We start from the raw sequence: 13,285 nt of genomic DNA, 5'->3' as shown, positions 1-13,285 counted from the left end.
GGGATGAGAAACACAAGCGAGCCGAAGTTGTCAACTTCTTGGTCTTGCCCACCACTTCATGCCACAATATGATCTTGGGTAGGGAAACGATTGCCCAATTCAACGCCATACCGTCGCCAGCGCACGGCGCGTTGGGGTTCCCAACACCAACAGGTGTAACTTTTGTATACAGAGATCATTTGTGCGCAGTGACAAGTACTCCGCGGGAGGGGAGAATGAAACTTCCAATGGCAGACAACGCGCCAGAGGAATGGATTCTCAACCCAAAATTCCCGGAGCAGAAGATCACAATTGGCGCAACGATATCAGACGACACGAGGTTGAGAATGAAAAGGTTGCTCACAGCATATATGTCGGTCTTCGCGTGGCAACACTCTTATATGAATGGGGTTCCGCGAGACCTGGCACAACATTCTCTCAACACGTTCAAGTCTGTAGAGCCAATTGCTCAAAAGAAGAGAGTCATGGGGGATGAGAAAGCGAGGGCCATGAATGAGCAGGTTGAGGATCTATTGCGCGCAAACATCATCCGCCCGATACGATACCAGACATGGGTAGCCAATCCTGTGATGGTAAAGAAAAGTAACGGGTCGTGGAGGATGTGCATTGACTTCAAGGACCTCAACAAAGCGTGCCCAAAAGATTGTTACCCCCTCCCAAACATCGACGCAAAGGTGGACTCCGTGGCGCCATTCAAACTCAAATGTTTCCTGGATGCCTACAAAGGCTATCACCAGATTCAAATGGCACCGCAAGATGAGGACAAGACCGCATTTAGAACCGACAAGGTTTTTTTTTGCTACACAAAAATGCCCTTTGGTTTGAAGAATGCGGGCGCCACCTACCAAAGACTTATGGATGCCGTTTTCAGCGAGCAAATTGGAAGAAACCTAGAGGTCTATGTGGATGATATGGTGATCAAGAGCAGGGAGGAAAAACAAATGCTCAAAGACATCGAGGAAACCCTTGGGCGCCTAAAGGAAGTTAACATGAAGCTCAATCCGAGCAAATGCACTTTCGGCGTACTAGAGGGAAAATTTCTAGGTGTAATGGTCACCAAGGATGGTTTCAAGGTGAACCCAGAAAAGGTGGAGGCCATCATTGACATGCCCTCGCCATCCACCATGAAAGAAGTCCAGAAGCTGAATGGTAGATTGGTTTCAATCAACAGGTTCCTAGCGAACCATGCAAGCAAATCTACCCCATTTGTCAACACATTGAGGAATTGCTTAAAGAAAAGTCAATTCAAATGGACTCCTGAGGCCGAGCAAGCTTTCAGTGAGATTAAAGAATGTTTGATAAATCTGCCCGCGCTCACAGCTCCACTTCCTGGTGAAACTCTGACACTGTACCTAACAGCAGGAGAGCGCGCCATCGGCGCAGTATTGTTGGTGGATCGCAAGGGAATCCAAACGCCAATATACTATGTGAGTCGGGTGCTTACAGATCCTGAGACGCGCTACTCCATCATGGAAAAGTTAGTTTTGTCATTAACACACGCGTCGCGCAAGCTTCATAGATATTTCAATGGTCATCCCATTGAAGTTCTGACTGGTTACAACATCCAGCAAGTCTTGCGCCGCCCCGCGCTCTCGGGAAGGCTGACAAAGTGGGCCCTGGAATTAGGTGAACACACGATCGCCTATAAGCCCCGTCCAGCAATAAAAGGACAAGTCTTAGCTGATTTCATCGCGGAAATTCCAGAAGAAAAAATTGAAGAGGCTCAGCGCGAGGTAGACCCTCCGCGAGCCAATGATGAAGAAAATGTTTGGAGATTGTTCACTGACGGAGCTTCAAATAACGAAGGGTCCGGCGCAGGCCTCAGACTGGTGGATCCAGAGAATCAGGAATATACTTACGCCATCAGGTTGAATTTAAAAGCACCAACAATGAGGCTGAGTATGAAGCCCTGCTGGCCGGCCTGCGCATCGCGCAAAAATTCGGAGTTAAAAAGCTAGAGGCCCATGTTGATTCATACTTGGTAGCAGCACAGGTCAATGGCCTTTATGATGCCAAGGAGAACACCATGCCTCTATATCTAGAGCAGGCGAAAAAGCTCATCTAGCAATTTGACTGCTTCAGAATCATTCATATTCCGCGCAGTGAAAACAAATCTGCAGACGCGCTGAGTAAGATGGCATCAACCAGTTTTGATCACTTTGGCAAAGATGTCAGGGTAGAAGTAATGAGCAACCCGTCGGTGGTAGCGAAGTCTGTCCTTGTAACTCATACAACCCCTTCATCATGGATAACTCCAATAATGGAATTCTTGAAGGAGGGAAATGTACCAGACGATCGCGCACAAGCGAGGAAGATAAGACACAAGGCGCAGAACTATGAACTGCTTGATGGTACATTATATCGACGCTCTTATCTTGGGCCGCTCATGAAATGCCTAGATGCTGAGGAAGCAAGCTATGTGATCAGAGAGATACACGAAGGAATCTGTGGAATTCATGCTGGCCCGCGCATGGTGGTTGCCAAGGCAATGAGCGCAGGCTACTATTGGCCAGGCATGTACTTGGACGCTTTAAAAGAGATCCAAAAATGCAAAGCATGTCAGAGCTATGCGCCAAACACCATGCGGCCAAAGAACAACTTGATTCCGGTGACCTCCGCATGGCCTTTCCATAAATGGGCAATCGATATTGTGGGTTCCTTACCGCAAGCGCCTGGGCGAGTAAAATTTTTGGTAGTGGCAGTAGACTATTTCACAAAATGGGTTGAAACCAAGCCACTAGCAAAAATCACAGCCGAAGTGATGAGGCAGTTTATCTGGAGCCACATCATATGCCGTTTTGGCTTGCCCATGGAAATTGTGAGCGATAATGGCAAGCAATTAACTGACAAGAAGATATCCAGCTGGCTCAAGGAATTGCGCATCAACCAAATTTTCACTTCAGTTTATCACCCTTAGGGGAATGGCCAAGTGGAACGCGCTAACCAAAGCTTGCTGAATGGGTTGAAGAAAAGGTTAGAGGGAGAATCCCATTCTTGGGTCGAAGAGCTACCTAATGTCCTGTGGGCACACAGGACATTAAGCAAAACCAGCAATGGCGAATCCCCGTTCAGCCTAACCTATGGAACAGAGGCAATGATTCCAGCAGAAATTGGATGCCCATCCCATAGAGTGCTCATGATGAGCAAGATTGATAACGAGCGCGAAAGGAGGTTGGATCTCAACTTACTTGAAGGGCGCAGAGAGGCGGCTATCATCAGTGAAGCCAAATACAAGAAAAAACTGGAAAAATATTACAACCAGCGCGTGAAAGAATGCCACTTCAAGAAAAATGATTTTGTCCTTCGAAACAATGAGGCTAGCCGCGCGATACCCCCGGGAAAAATGTCCCCCAATTGGGAGGGACCTTATCAAGTCTCGGAAGAATTGGGAAAAGGCGCATACGCCTTAAAAGATTTGAATGGAAAGAAGATCCCGCGCGCATGGAACGCAGCGCAGCTTAGAAAATGTTTCATGTAAAAAAAAATGTCAAGTTTGTAATCAAGGCTTTTTAAGCCATTATGAATAATGATACGCGCTATCTTCTCTTAATGTGGATTCTATTACCTTTTGCATACATGTTTCACACTTTCCTTTATTAGTTTTGAGCAATATGACAACATTGTATTGACATCAAAACGAAATAAAAACGAAGTAAAACATACATGCGCGAGCTTCAAGCTCAAACGCGTTAACGAGTCTTAACTCTAAAACGTCAGGGCCTTAGCCCAATTCTATTACCTTTTGCATACATGTTTCACACTTCTCTTTATTAATTTTGAGCAATATGACAACATGGTATTGACATCAAAACGAAATAAAACGAAGTAAAACATACATGCGCGAGCTTCAAGCTCAAACGCGTTAATGAGTCTTAACTCTAAAACGCCAGGGCCTTAGCCCAATAATGTGAACCTTAGCTCAAATCACTCACAACATCCCTCTTACATGCTGCGCAGCCTGACCATAAAACACCTAAACACAACTAAGGCAAAGCAAATGCCAAAACATAGTTGTTAAGGTCTCAGGTTGGGGTCGCGCATGAAATTGTAGTGGATATCTGAGTAACACATTGACGCGTAAAGGCTAAAAAACTCATAATTCCATAAACGCGTGATAACGTCGCGCAAAAGAGGAATAATGAAAGCGCCAAGACACGTGTAAACATAATCAAGATATGGCAAATTCACTTACAATATGACAAGGGTTAAGTATAATAAATTCCTTACAACCTTGTTCTTATTTCAACGTGCAAGCATATCTTATATTCAACAAGCAAACATGCAATATAAAGAGATGAATGGGGAATGCGCAAGATGCGAAGAAGGGAAAAACAAAATTTCATTCCAAAGCGTTGAAATTTACAAGTTTACAAGATGAGATACAAACTACAAATAAAAAAAAAACAAGAAGGGCTTCTCAAGTCTCCACGTTGACATCAGCCTCTTCATCATCCTTATCATCGCCCTCGGCATCTGGCGCAGCCTGCTCCTCGTCATCTCCAAACTGACCATAGTCAAGTTGTTCATCTTGAATGGAGTCTTCTATCACAACAGTGTCAGGAGCGGATCCTTTGGCCACGCCAGAGCCGCTTGCAGGAGCAGCATTCCCCGCGCCATCATCGCCGCCACCAGCCCCTTCGCACTCGTCAAGTAATTTCTTTAGCGCGCCGAGGTCGGGCTAGTCAGCAAGCGCGGATATCTGCAAATCATAAGCAACAATATGAGTACAAAAATACTTGGAAAATAAATCAAAGTAATCTCATTAAAGTTAAAGTACCTGCCCAAGGATGGGAATGGGAGTATTCAAATACTTCTCTCCCATCGCGGCCATGTCCGCGCAGGCAACGTCGCTCTGATAAGGGTATTCGGATGGGTTCTTCTTCAGCATACCATATTCATAGCCATCCTTAAACCCTTCAGCTCGACCCACCAAGCGCGCGGCAGCGTTGCAATCCATCACAAGGGCCTGAAACTCGTCTGAATATTTCATCGCATAAGCGCAACGAGTCATGCCCTGTGAGACTAGCCATTGGCGATCCTGCGCGAGAGAAGAAACAGTCGTCTCGAGGGCAGGAACCTGAGAGTTTAACAACTCAACAGTTTCCTTAGTCTTTTTTAGCTCCTCTTTGTCGGACGCTGCTGCCGCCAAGGCTTCTTCCTTTTCCGCCCGCGCAGAATCAAGTGCTTCCTGGCTAGACGCTGCCATCGCCAAGGCTTCATCCTTCTCGGCCTGCGCGGACGCCAGTTCCCTCTTCAGGCGCGCAACCTCACTCTCCAGCGATGATTTTTCAGTTATAGACTGGACAAGAGCTTGGTCACGCGCCTCCGCCTCCAGCTCCAAGTCGCGCGCTCTGCGCGCGTACTTGGCCGCGTCCGCCTCCGCCGCCTGCAGCTTCTCCCGCGCAGCCTGAAGCTCATGACCGCGCTTCACGAAGGCGCTGTTGGCACTTGCTCTGTTCTCACTGAGCTCTGCTTGGAGCTTCTCAGCTCTCTCGCGAGCATCAGAAAGATGCCAAGCAGACACCTTAGCCTCTTGCTTGGCTTCCGCAAGAGCATCACGTACTTTTACGTAATCAGAGCGAAGCTCTTGGGAGGCAGCAAAGAAAGCCGACCCAGCAAACATATGATCGTTGAGCAAGTCGTCGCGAGCGCGGTCCTCCTGGAACCTCCTTTCAGATGGAGGCACAGCATGAGCCCAGAATTCCGCACACACACCCATGGACTGAAATGTGTTGTCTTCAGTAATATTCCATCTCGGGCGGTAAATGTGATCGGCTTCCTGCAAAAACAAAGAAATTATCTAAGTCATCAAAACATTAAGATGGAAGTCCGCGTAGCGGAGCAAAAAAGAACCTATACCTGCGGGGATGAAGCAGAAAAGTCAGCGCCAGCCCCACGAGAAGGCTCAGCCGTGAAGCCTCGTGGCGCTGCAGGACTGGCGCGACCGCGGTCGGAGTCTTCAACTTCAAACTCCTCTTCCTCCTCGGAAACAGGCCTTTTCTCCTGCGACCTAGAGCCAAAATCGGTCTCGCGAGGAGGGCTGTGCGTAGGAGGAGGTGAGGGAGGTCTCGACGCCGCCAGGTCGGCGCGCAAAACGGCCTCCTGCTCCTTAGTAATCCCAATGAGGGGAGATTCATCGCTTGCAGGAGCAGAAGCAGAGCCAACGGCGCTGGCACCGGCGCCAGGAGTGCCGCCAGCAGCTTGTACGCCAGCTACGGCTTCTATGAAAAAATCAACAACAAGAAATGGTTCATGACTTGATCTAAAAGAAAGTCAGAAAAAAAGAGCGCAATACGTACCTTGGCGCAACTCCGTTCGCGAAGCAAACATCGCCATGAAGTCCATTCAACCATTCTTTGAGGGTAAAACAGGGGACTTCGAAGCGACCTCCGGCGCAGCCTCGGCATCTTGTTGCGCTGTCGCCGGCTCTACAAACATTTGAGTGAGCAAAGATTCATTAGTAATTCTATCAGAATCGCGCTCATAGAACCATAAAAGATAAGCAAAGGATAAGCAAAGTATACCTGTCGAAGGCGCAACACCGCTTCCCTTCTCCGCCGCGCGAAGGGAGGAGGTAGTGGCACCATATCTCAGGTGGACAGGAGGTCTGCCCACTTTTTGAGGCAAGGAAGACAAGGAAACCTTGGTGGTAAACTCCTGGGTTTTCCCAAATCCCCCCGCCTTAGTAGGAGGATCCTGAGCAACAGGGGCATCATCCTTCTTCTGCTTCATACTGGCCCCTGCGCCAGTTTTCCCCTTAGCTTTACGCTTTAGTTGGGGCGGCTCCTCTTCCTCCTCCTCTTCCGCGAGCTCCAGCTCGTAGTTTTCGAGCGCATCTACAATACATGCAACAGAAGTGTTAGCAAAATTTGGTATTATAAAGGAAAATGCATAAGTACAAAGGCTTACCAGGCGCATCGCTGTCGAAGACAAATCCCAGATCAACAGGGATGAACATGTCATCAAAGCGATCGGGGAAACCAACCTCCCCAGCGCCGAGCGCGACGGAGCCACCCTCCATATGCTCATCATATGCGGCGTGGATATACTCCTTGGTGACTGCACAAAACAAGTCAAATGATATCAGCAAAAAGAATTATATTCGCGCAGAAGTAAAGCAATGAGATAAACTTACACAAGCCGTCGACTTGGATAACGGGCTCAGTCGCGCTGTCCGCCCACCTCCTGCTCATACCAACCCCCACCAGCGCCTCCTCACAAATGTTCTTGGCGGGGGATGGTTCAGCGGTCAACTTATTAACCCAGGCGCCAGTTGGGTTCTTGAGGACACCCACATCCGCAGGCGCAGAAGAAATCGCGCGCATCGTCATGCGGATGGGAATCACACCAGCCCTGATGTAAAAAAACCTCTCAGACCAGTCATGAAGGCTCTTGAATGAAACAGTGGAGCACTTCACCTTCTGACTGCGAGGAATGAAGGAGAACCAAGAATCTTGGATCTTGGGCTTGTAAAAAAACTGAAAGCGCCGAGGGGTGGGCTCCTCGCGCTGAGATTTGCACATGAACTCAAAGTGAGTCATGCGCACGAGTCCAAACGGATGGACTTGGGATATATGAATCCCATAAAACCTAAGCACCGCACCCACAAACCTTGTCATCGGGAGACGAAGGTTGCAGTGGGTGAAAAAATGGCTATAAAGGGATATATAGCCAGCAGGCGGGTCCGCCGCCGTTTGCCCGGCCCCAGGCAACATGCAGCCAAACACAGGGAGAAATCCCTGAGAGGCGATAAGGCTGTCAAGATCAGCCTGCCTCAGTTTGCAGGGGATTTCATTCCACCTCTTCACGGCTTTGGTCCTCCCTACCTCCTCCGATGAGACCTCAGCAGCCTTCTTCCCCTTGCCGGTCTTCTTCAATGTAGACATTACTAACGATTTTCTACGGCAATGGATGGGGGAGATTGTGTTGTTTGAGCTATCAGACATACAACTGTGACAACGAACAAAGGATGATCTGAAGAACAGAGACCTGGAAGCAGAAGACAGCTAATTGGAATAGAATGAAAGAAAGAAAAGCTCAGAATAATAAACAAGAAGATGAAGGATAAAAAACTCTAAGGGCTGGCTTTTATAGGCCCAGGAGAGAGAAAAATGGGTGCTGATCGGACTTCACGCGCCCCCACTCGCAGGTGTAAGCCAACGGAAGCGCGACACGTGTCAATCACACTGTGTGAGGGGACACGAAAAGAAATAATACAGCTGTTGCCAGAGTTCACGCGCCACCACTCGCAGGAACGGACCAATGCGAGCGCGACACGTGTTCCGGACACTCTGTGAGGGGACACGAAAGGCAACTGTAGCACCTCGAGCACACGAAAGGTCTGACACGTCTCCATCACGTACATAGACGATTCGTTTTCAACCAAAAGGATAGAATTTCGCGCAATGACGAGTAATAAGAAGAAAAAGACAAACCCATACTAAAAGAGCAAACTGTTAAGTCTAACATCTATCTTGCCTCGCTCGCGCGAGACAAGACACACATTAGACTGGGGGGGCTTGAAGAGGTATGTACCCGCCTCAACACCGAGCGAGGCGGGTCAACCCACAAAGATATAGACAAGAGGCTTGAAATCAAGACATTATGAAGGCGCAAAGCCAAAATCTATGCGCATGGCGCATATCACATATGCTCAGGCACCACAGATGCTCAGGCATCACATATGCTCAGGCATCACATGCTCAGGCACCACAGATGCTCAGGCATCACATATGCTCAGGCACCACAGATGCTCACGCATCACATATGCTCACGCATCACATATGCGCGTGGCGCATCCGCGCGCGGCGCATATCACATGCTCGTGCATATCACATTTGCGCATGAAACATCTGCGCGTGAGAATAAAGAGAAGACTTCGCGCATCCTCAGGATAGGCGCATATCACACATGCACATGGTCAACCTCGTCCTTATCCAAATCAGGATTAGGGCAACCTTGATTGTGCACGTCAGACAACCTTCCAGAAGGTATCTTTTTAAGGAATAAGAATATGCTGATGTTGACAGCTGCCAAATCAAAGGTGGACAACTCAGCATAACCCATGTGCTACCACGTGATTATAACCAATGAGAAAGCACCAGGTGTCCCAGAGGACACGTGGCGCAGAGCAATTGGAGGAGGCCAACAAGGCTGAGCCCAATCAGTGGAAACCCTAGCACTATAAATACAGCATCAACTCCACAAGGAAAAACATTCAAACACATTCAATCATATTCAATTACATTCAATCACAGACAGTTACAGCCAGTAACATACACAATCATATTCAATTACAGAGTATTCAGCTATTAAGCAATACTCTCCAGATTTCCTTACTCTGATAACATTATCTTCTCCTACAAATACTTATTCTCACACCGGAGGGTTACCCCAAAGAGGACCCCTCTGCCCCTTTCTGAGGGGTAAGTTGACGGTGCTGTTCATTTTGTAGGTAGAAGAGCCCAGATCCAAGAAAACCATCGGTGAAGAAGCATAATCACACCCGAGGAAAGTAGATCGTCTACCAGTGAGTCGATCCACGTTTCTTCACACACAAATGCTAACTCGAGCTACGAGCCATCAAGAACACCCCAGCCATAAGTTTTAAATTATATTAATGAATTGTAACACCCCGACCAAAGGCGGATTATACATCGGGGCGCCACATATTGTTTCATTACTCGTGACACTATTGGGTGTCAATATTTAATAAATACATTCATTCGCGCACGCGCAAAGTAACCATAAGATAACATAAATCATCATAAATCAATATATTATAAATCATAATATTCGAACAGCAATAACTTGTCTTGATACATTTTAATCTAGGTCCAAAATAAAGAAAACTTCCTACGTGTCCTCGAACTCCAAAACAGCTACTGCAAACCTGAACATGTGTTAAAATAAACGTCAAACACTTGCGTGTTGGTGAGAAATCAAGTTTAATACAATACATAGATAACAATAAATCTGCGCGCAACATGTGTATGTCTGGTTTTCAACAAGGGTGTAATCCGATCGGGACCAACTCTAAGATTCATAGACTGCCAGTGCTCACAATTGAGCTCACAAACAAGAAAGACTGTGCAAGTGTAAACAAAAGAGAAAATCATAAACGATAGTTCTCCCGTGTTCATCTAATGGTACCATGAGAACTGCGGAATAGACCGACAAGACGGTTAATGATCCACACATACAAATAAACAGCCAAGTCTACGTCCTCAACACATGGGATACTGCGCGACTAAAGTTCATAAACAGATTAAGACTCTTAAGTTTGTACGAACACATGAACATCCCAAAACATTAAAATAAAAAAAAAGGGATTAGGTACGAGATTACTCACTTGATAAACGATGCGGTGTAAGATAAAGCAAGAACCAACTTTAAACAAGCACAAGTTAACCTATAAATAAGATTATTGTTTTAATGATTGGTTTTTAGTCTTAATTACAAGTTAGCATAATTAGTAAGTAAATTATTATATATAATATATATTACCGGAAAAGCAGGACAGAACAGGGAGGAAGACGGAGGCAGAGAGGAAGACGGCAGAGAGAGCAAGGAGGAGGTTAAATTAAGTGTTTGTGTGTGATGTGTTAGGAAAAATAATATTATTATTTATAGAGAAACCCTAGGGAACACAATCCCTAGAAAAGAGGAAAAGATCTCCAAAAAGTAAAAGATTCCAAAAGCAAAAGATATCAAAAGATATGGCAGCTGCAGGGGGCAAAGGAAAAGCTGACAGGTAACAGTAACCATGCATGGGCGGGTCAGATAAAGGTACTGGTCAAGCATGGAAAAGCAGATCTCAAAAGATAATGTCAGTCACTTTTTCTGTCAACCAATGGGGTTGGTGCGCATGCTGCGCCAAAAGTGGCTTTTCAGACATAAGATAGGTCAGGTCAACAGCACAGAAGATAAGACATCACAAAAGCAAACGGCTGGACAAAACAGAAGAAAAGACTCAAAGGGTTAGCGCGAGAAGGCTGGAGCGCGAAAGCAGACACAGAAGGTCAAGAGTGCGCGAGCGCGAAGGCAGACATAACCAACCTTAACGCGTCGCGGGAAGAACTACATTTCAAAGCGCGCCGCGGGAAGAACTTCAATTCTAAGCGCGTCGCGAGAAGAACTATATTCCTTAGCGCGTCGCGGGAAGAACGGTATCCATAGCGCGCCGCGGGAAGAACTAAAATCCTTAGCGCGCTGCGGGGACGGTTCGTCTCGCGTATCGCAGTAACAGGTGGTCTTCACGCAGGCTTCCTTGTAAGGAGTCTGGCGCGTGGAGCTGCGCAGACAACCTTAGGCGGGAAGGAACAAAGGACAGGGGTTCAAGGCTTAAGGGCGGGACGGCGACAAGAGGGAAAAGAAGGCGGAAAGAGAGAAGAAGAGGGACGGGACGGCGGAAAGAAAGAGAGAGAAAGAGGCGGGAAGGAAAATATATTATTATTATTAAAAGTAAAATATAAGTATAAATAAATATTAAATCATAAAAGAGAGAGATCGGATCAGAGAAACGGGTACCTGGGTCGGGTCGGATCGGGGCAGATGTCACATGAATTAGTTACACGAATGGTTAGCATAACCCTTACAAATGCTAACTCGAGCCATCAACCATCAAGAACATGCTTTAAATTATTTTGATGAATTAATTACATGGATGGTTTATGTAGGTTGCTCATTTTGTATGTTTAGTCCCCGACTATGAGCAATACAGGTTTGACCAACCGTTGAATACGGGGTAACACCATTAGTAGGGGTGAGCATAAAATCGAATTAACCAATCCGAAACGGAATTAACCCAAAAAAAAACGGACCGAATTAGCATTAACCAGCGTTTAATTTTTTGATTTCTTTGAATAACCAATTTTTCGGTTCAGTGTCGGTTAACCATTTTTAAATAACCAAAATAAACCAAGCCAATTAACCAATATTTTATCCGTAACAATCATCTTCTTCTAATGATATTATGTTTCACTACTTCAAAATAATATTTATCCAACTTTCTTTGACCGCTGTATAATTGATCTTGGATATTTCATTCCAATAGTAACATATATTAATTCGTTTATAATGACAGTGACTTTAAATTGCATTTATTCTCTTATATAGTCGGTTTGATAGTTAGCTTTTCACCTATTAAAACTTAAAACTGAGTTCATGGGTAATCATTTATGTATATTGTGGAAGTAATGTATATAACCTGATTGTTTATTATGTTAGTGGTTTTGATTTTAGTAAAATTCTTAATAAATACCAACAAAAATTTAGCCCGTCTTAAAAGTTTGGGTTTAGCGGTTAATTAACCGAGCAAAACTGAATTAATTGCTAATAACCGATTAACTGAATAGTTATTATTTTTTAATAACCAAAGTGTTCGGTTATAATTTCGGTTATTGCCATCAATTGAACTGAACCAAACCGTATTGTGCACACCCCAAACCCTTGGTCCCTGAAATGGATAAAGGTTAACTTATTTTGTTAATGGAGTGTTTGATGAACAAAATACCCTAATTATTTAAACAAAGTAAAAGTATATATTATAATATTAACAGTCTTTGGGCCAACTCTAAGCCTAATTATTGTATAAACTTTGGGCTTTTTAAAACTGTGTTTGGCAGTCCACACAGAATAGGCCCAAAATGTTTTTACTTGAATGCCAATATATTAATGGCTCAGTTTATGTTCCTCACATCTATATTTTTCTAAATGCCGAATATATAAAAACCAAAACGAAAACCTCTAATCAGTAGCAGGGATAAATCAATATTCTCAAAAGGTGCATTTAGACTTTGTGAATATAGTTGCATGTGTGATACATTCATTTATAATTGTGATAGTTTGTTCATTTACGTCTATTTGTGTTTGTTCGTATATGCTCATTAATGAACAATAATGCATGTTTATTAAGTTCGTTCAATTATTTATTCATATACTTTTTTTGACCCATTGCAATTAGTCTAGTTTTTCTACTTTTTAGATCCAATAAATGATGTTCACGTTTACTTTTAATCATGTTATCTCGGTTATGTTTGTTCATATATGATCAATTAACGTTCATTTCTTAACAAATGAACACCGACAAGAAAACCCCGTTAATTTGTTACTCGTGTTTGTGTTTGGTTGTTTGTTCGGTTAATGTTAAATCAGCGAACATAAATATGCTCCGTTTTCTTTCTGATCGTTTCCAAACCTATAAATCGGCGAGTTTTGCTTCAAGCGGTTAACCCAAAACAAACATAACATTTTTTTGTCTTTACTTGGAAGTACATACAGGATT

The sequence above is a fragment of the Bidens hawaiensis genome, unplaced genomic scaffold (genome assembly GCF_021521415.1).
Source record: "Bidens hawaiensis isolate Kalapana, Puna unplaced genomic scaffold, B.hawaiensis_p1.1 tig00020887_1, whole genome shotgun sequence".
Classification (NCBI taxonomy): domain Eukaryota; kingdom Viridiplantae; phylum Streptophyta; class Magnoliopsida; order Asterales; family Asteraceae; genus Bidens; species Bidens hawaiensis.
The sequence above is the reverse complement of the archived record's forward strand: the minus strand, read 5'-3'. Positions refer to the sequence as shown.